The sequence below is a fragment of the Pezoporus flaviventris genome, unplaced genomic scaffold (genome assembly GCF_033815535.1).
Source record: "Pezoporus flaviventris isolate CSIRO_AGI_PZ_B2104156 unplaced genomic scaffold, CSIRO_AGI_Pfla_v1 ptg000013l, whole genome shotgun sequence".
NCBI lineage: Eukaryota > Metazoa > Chordata > Aves > Psittaciformes > Psittacidae > Pezoporus > Pezoporus flaviventris.
Genome location: NW_026892561.1, coordinates 22,614,927 through 22,621,183, shown reverse-complemented (window position 1 = coordinate 22,621,183; position 6,257 = coordinate 22,614,927).

The following is a 6,257-nucleotide window of genomic DNA, read 5'->3' as shown; positions in this document are numbered from 1 at the left end:
CTTTATCTTTAAGACTGGAAGAGCAAATTGGTGACCCAAGGTCATATTTCAGTGCCTAAAGGGAGTTTAAAACCTTAGTTATCTGGCTGGAGGCGTTTCTCTCCCATCTGTCTCTCTGCTCATGAAAACTCTTCTTTAAGCCTCAAGTACACAGAGGCTTTGCTGATGGATGATTTGGGAGCACTTGGATGGGCCACACCCTGTGCTGTTGACAAAGAAGGAGCAAATGAAGCCAAAGCGAGAAGGCGGTGGGATGGTCTCCTCTGGGAGAGTTTAGATGAGGAACAGCACATCTCCATGAAGAACAGAGAAGGAAGCCAAGCCCTGTGTGAAACACGACTACCAGGGCAGAATAGGGACAGAATGTGAGAAAGAAGGAAAGGACATGTTGTGCTCTCTCTCCTCTCCTGCACAGAGAGACTCTGATTAGAGAGGGAGGATAGGCAACGAGAGAGGACAGGAGGCCTCTGAAGACACTCCTTATATAAATGTCTTGGGTGAGATGAGCACCAGAGGCTGGCATCACCCACTGTTGTCTCCTGTCCCAGAGTTAGGACTGCAGCTCTGCCCATGTCTCCTCATTCCTCAGGGAGTTTCCAACAAGGATTAGGCTGTCTTTGCCTTTCCTCTCTCCTCTTCCTCCATGGTTTTGTCCTTCAGCCTACAGCACAGATTGGCTGCAAGGTGAAGGCAGAGGGTGATGGGGTGTCTGTGAGAGATGAGGAGCTCCGCTCCCGTTAGTTTGCTCAGCAGCCTGTCACCCTTGCCCTGTGTCTTCTCATGCAGGGAGAGGGCTGGAGTAAGGGGGTGGCCTCATGGGAGTCTTCAGGGTGTTTGCAGTTGGCTCTCCCCCTTGCCAGAGCCTGGCTATGCACAGAAGTTTCGGTGTCTCATGGTGGGGGCAGCTCTGGGCAGCATTCAGTGTGCAGCTTGGATGTTAGGTATGAGCAGAGGGGACAGTGAGTGTATGGTAAAAGACTGGTGATGGACAGGTGGGCAGACACTAATTTTAAGAGAGTGGCAGCTCTTCAGGGAAAACCCATGCAGATCCCATACTCAAACCTGACCCACACTCACCTAACCAGATCCCAAAACTGTACCATGCTCAGGGGCTGTGAATCACAGCAGCAACTGTTTTCTCCAAGCCTCAGTTCTTGTCCTCCTTGCCTTTTTATAGCAGATCAAACATCCTGTTACCAGCTGCATTTCTAACACAGTAGTTACTTTTATCCCCTTCTCGATGACTCTCCTAGTGAGGCTTTCATCACTCTCCGATAAGCAGGTTGGTGAACAGGAGCAAGGGGCACAGAGGTCTGAAGCGGATGTTTCTTGTGAAGTGAGTCACAAGAGGGGCTGGATTTCAGCCAGCAGAGCCTTCGGGGTGAAGCACACATATGACCCCTCTCACTTCCCTCACTTAGGCTAAGGTGAGCTGAGTGTCTGAGAAGCATCCAACAGAGCACAGATACAATACAAACCCCTTCTTCCATGGCACATTTCTTTGTTTGCTTTTCTCTGGTACTGTGGAAAGATCAAAATATTTACCCTGCTCTCCCTTCCCTTCCTGCACGTCTGCCATTAGTGGCACAGACCTTGTGCTTCACTCACTTTATCACCTTTGCACCAGGGCAATAGAAAGTTCCGGCTCACACTGGGAAACACACCCTTGGATGAGGATGACGCCACAGGGACGTGGCAGGGCATCAACAGCCCCCGGGGTGCTTGGGGACTAGGGCTATTCACTGGAACTACTGACATGCCGAGAAAAGGTGTGTCTAATGCACTGCCCAGCTCCTCCGCCTGTACACGCCTGCGTGAAGCTGGTATGCAGCGACAGCACGGTGTGTTCTTGGTGACTGCTTTCAGGAAACCTGAGTGGTCATGCATGTTTTCACCGATAAGGATCTCACCACGCCCATGAGAGAGTGCTGCCCCGGTAGTAATGAGGAGAGGGACTGTGAATCCACACTCTCAGTTTAAGGTGCTTAGTGTCTTGATTTCCCTGGCTCTAAAATAGGGTTAATAATACGTCATTGAGGTTTGTGTTTCTCAGGTGTGGGATTTCATAGGCAGCTATGAAACAAAGTTTATTGTACTGAAGAGAAGTTGCATGTTACTTTAAGAGCCTAAAGAGACTGTATGAAATGTTTATTTTACTATTTATTGCATTGGAGTAATTGAAAACAATGTTTTAAAGGAGTGTATGCAGGCATCATACCTGTGTGTCTAGTATATACACACACACACATAAACACAGTTTCTACTTACCAATCCTTCAAGCTCATATCTACTAGAAAATCCCTTTGCTTTCTTATTTTTTTTAATCCTATATATTGCCTGTTTGAAAAGTCACAGGTGGAATCCTTAATGTTGAACACTTTTAAGATTCATCTGGATAGTGTGCTGGGACATCTACTCTAGGTCATGTTTTGCCAAGAAAGGTTGGACCAGATGATCCTTTATAGTCTTCCAACCTGATAGTCTATGATTCTATGATAGGTTGCTCAGAGTCTTACTGTTTTCCTTGGGGTTACAAAGCTAATTCCAAGCTAAATTCCAGGAGTTTGTGACCATATGAGCATGGCTAGAGTAGTACATTACAGATGACACACACTGCTCCATAATTCATCTGTGTTGCATCCCATGTCCCAGGAGCACTGCTCTGGACATAAAGACGCTTATGCAGAGGCCATGGATGGATGATGTATGAAACAGGAAAATGGAGTGGGGTACAGGCAGGATGGAAGAGTGGGAAAGGTTGGGCAGTCAAGCCCATGGAGTCTTCCATAGCAGCAAAAGAGCTCTTAGGGAAACCCTTCCTAAAGCTCTCTATCACTTCCGACTCCTGAGCCATGCTCTTTGGACAAGCCTCTGCCCTGGACACGTCAGTCACCTCACTGACTGCTTGCTTCCTTGCAGTTATGTCCATATTTCATGCATTAATGTGCAGCAGCACCACTTCCCTCTTGCTCAAGGCCCTCTGCTACACTGTATATTAGACGCTGTGGGAGTAAAGGGAGGACACAACCCTGCTCTGCTCATGGGGCTGCGACCTCATTGGGGTATTGCTGCAAGAATGGTTTTGTAGGTAAACAGACAGAAACCAGCTATGATCCTCCCAGGACTGGCAGTAGTTTCTATTGCTCTCTGCACCATGATGGCTTGGCTTTAGCAAAAAGCACAGACCACCTTGTGTTAATGAGTAATAAAAGCAATCGACCCGTATTGCATTTATCTCTTAGTTGGGAGTGTGTGTAGGTAAGATGGTAAGGCTGTTACATTAGCAAAGTTATGTTGCATTGATACCACACAGTTTAAGAGCCATTCAAGGCCAAGCTGTGATAATTATGTTTTAAGATACCCTAATGCTTTTGTTAGCGTCAAAGTGCTATATATGTTAAGTTAGTCAAGAGAGTAAGATATAGTTAGAATATATAGTACAGCCTACAAATCCATTTGAAAGCTATATGGAGTCATGTCAGCCAGGTTTTAGGCTATACAAAGAGGTAATTTTGGTAAAGCTGTTTTCCAGAGCTGGAGGGTCATCTGTTGTGCTAAACTAGGAAAGAAGAGTATGATGAGAAATGGCTGCAGGCTTTGGTTCACGAAGATGCTGACTTGTTTTAAATAAAGAGTATTAATATGTACTTTGCCAGTTTCTACTGAATGAGAATATTGTATTCTTTCTAATAATTCCAGAAGTCTCCGTGGGACTGTTTGGAGACATGGACCCAAAGAAGGACTAGATTTTGAACTGGCTACTTTGTCAGATGAAAATCACAAACCGTCTTCATTGTGTTGCATGCTCTGTAACAGTCTTACACCAGGGAAAACTGGAGGATCCTGGCCTGCACTGCTGTTGAGGTGAGGATGCTCTTGAGCCCAGAACTAGATGCAAATGGCTAGTGTGAATCCACTTCCCGTCCCGCAGTGACTCATGGCCAGGGAAGCACTGGCATCCTGCTCTACGAAGGGTCACTCTCCTGCCCTGCCCTGCAGGGTGAACACCCGGAAATGGATGGAGCTGGGACAGCAACAGGAATTGCTGGTCATGTGGAAAATAAACAAGACTTTTCCAGGACTGGGGTGATAGCTATGGAGAGATGGAGCAAAGCACAGGCAGCACTGGCACCTCAACATGCTGTCTTCATCCCTTAGTGGAGTTTGCTCGTTGGGCTGACCATTCATGGACACTTGAAAGGCTAAGTGGGAGTATATACTTAGAGTATGATGGACCTGTTACCAAAGCTTAGAAACATCACTTTGGCTGTTACTGTGGTCCTGCTGTTCCCCTGGGAGTTCTTCACTTCCCACCTCTGTAATATTTGTATTGGGCACACTTTCACCGTGAACCAAGTGAGGAAAAATGGCCCCAGGTCTCCCTAGTCTTATCCTCTCAAAGAGGCTTGTATTTCGGTGTGGGACAGAATGAGAAGACAAGGAGGTCCATATGGTTATAATACATTTCCTGGCTAATCCAGGTTCTGATACCATCAAATTTAGCTCTTGCCACCTCTAACGACTTAATTCAGATTATCCAGGCCTTTTCTGAGCTCCCTGCACCACTTTTTCTAAGTTACTACTAATAATAACTATCTAGGATACCTTGTTTTGAAAACTGGTGCAGCCATAGGTTCATTAATACAATGCAGGACAAGTACAGGAAGATGGTGCATATTGTTAGCATCTGACTCATATCAATGCAATCTATATATATGTGGCCTGTTTATAGGACATGTGGCCAGTGTCACTGTGGGTCAGAACCAATGGAAATACAACTCTACTCTTGTTACAGAAAGCCATAAAGTGAAGATCATGTTTGTTTATTTTGGGGAGCTCTGTTTGTTTGGTTGGTTTTGTTTGATTTGATTTGGTTTGGGTTTTGTGTTTGTCTCTTTTTTGGTGTTTTTTTTTTTCCCCTTACACTTACATGTGGATGTGAGAAGACTCAGCAGAAAGTATCATACCCACATAACCATATTAAAACACGCATCTGGCAGAGAAAGAAGAAGTTCCTCGTTTGTCAGTGTCTATGAATAGAATTAGAAAACAGAGAGCAGAAAAATGAAAGCTGCAGGGACTGCTGCATGCCCTGGCCTTTTGAACCTGATACTTTTGTTCTCTACCTAATGTCTCCTAAAGCATGCGTTAAGGACCTCTTCTGCAGTGTGAACTCTGAGAAACAGAGTGATCCCGGGATCAAGGCAAAAGAGTGTTAACTCTGACAGTAAAACTGCCTCATGAGGTTATGACAGGAATTGTACAGGTTATATAATAAACTTGTTATTGCTATTGTATTTGGAGAGAAATCTCGCAGGAGAAAACAAGCTTTGAGCTACTCTGCAAAAATACCGACTGGCTCCATCTGGAGGAGACAGCTGGTATTTCGGACACCATCCGTTCCGGCAAGCAGGCTGTAAGCAGAGCAAGAATCTGTTCTTCAGCCCTGTGTTGAATACTTGCCCACTACAGGCAGGCGTCCAGTGTTTTTAAGGCTCTTCTTTAAAAAAAATAGAGATTACTGAGGATGTGATGGGTTTTGTGCATCTTTGGGATGGGAGGAATTTCTAGTCTCCTATCTCACTCCCCCTTGGTTTTCCTGGAAACCCTGGAGCCCTGCTGGCTTTCTCAGCACTGTGTGAGAGGAGACACTGAGCGAGAAGACTGCTTACAGAGGCTGTGTCCTTCTGTCCCCAGCAGCCTTGTGACCTCTGCTCGTCCAGGGAGTCCTGCCGGAAAACTGGAAGGTTGCAATGGCAGTAAGCGATCAGGTAAAATCCAACCAACCCCCCCCCCCCCAAACTGGCACTTCCTTGGAAAGTTCTTTGAGCCAGGCTCAGGCCATGAACAAATAGAAGTCCAGAGCATGAAAACTATCTAGGTTTGGTTTAAATGCAGAATACAGAGCTCTATATCTGCGCTGGGATGGTTGTTGGTGTTGGCCCTGAAGGCCCATGATTGCTACTTTTTCCCTTCCCTTTCTAGTGACATTCCTGCATTGAACTAGATCATCACTGCATCAGAGACCAGTAGGGTATCCAAAAGGCCTGGGATCAACACCAAGATACTTTATAGTTGCTCAATGCTAGGCCATGAACCGATGTACAGGAGTAAACGTGCGTGCACATGAAAGCTCTTCTGTATGTCCCTTGCTCAGAACTTCTGCCCTGGAGAACAAGTTTTGATTGTTTTTTAATCCCTGTATTGCCAAAACCTGCAATGATACCTGTTTTCCTTGCAAGTCCAGGACTCCAGTT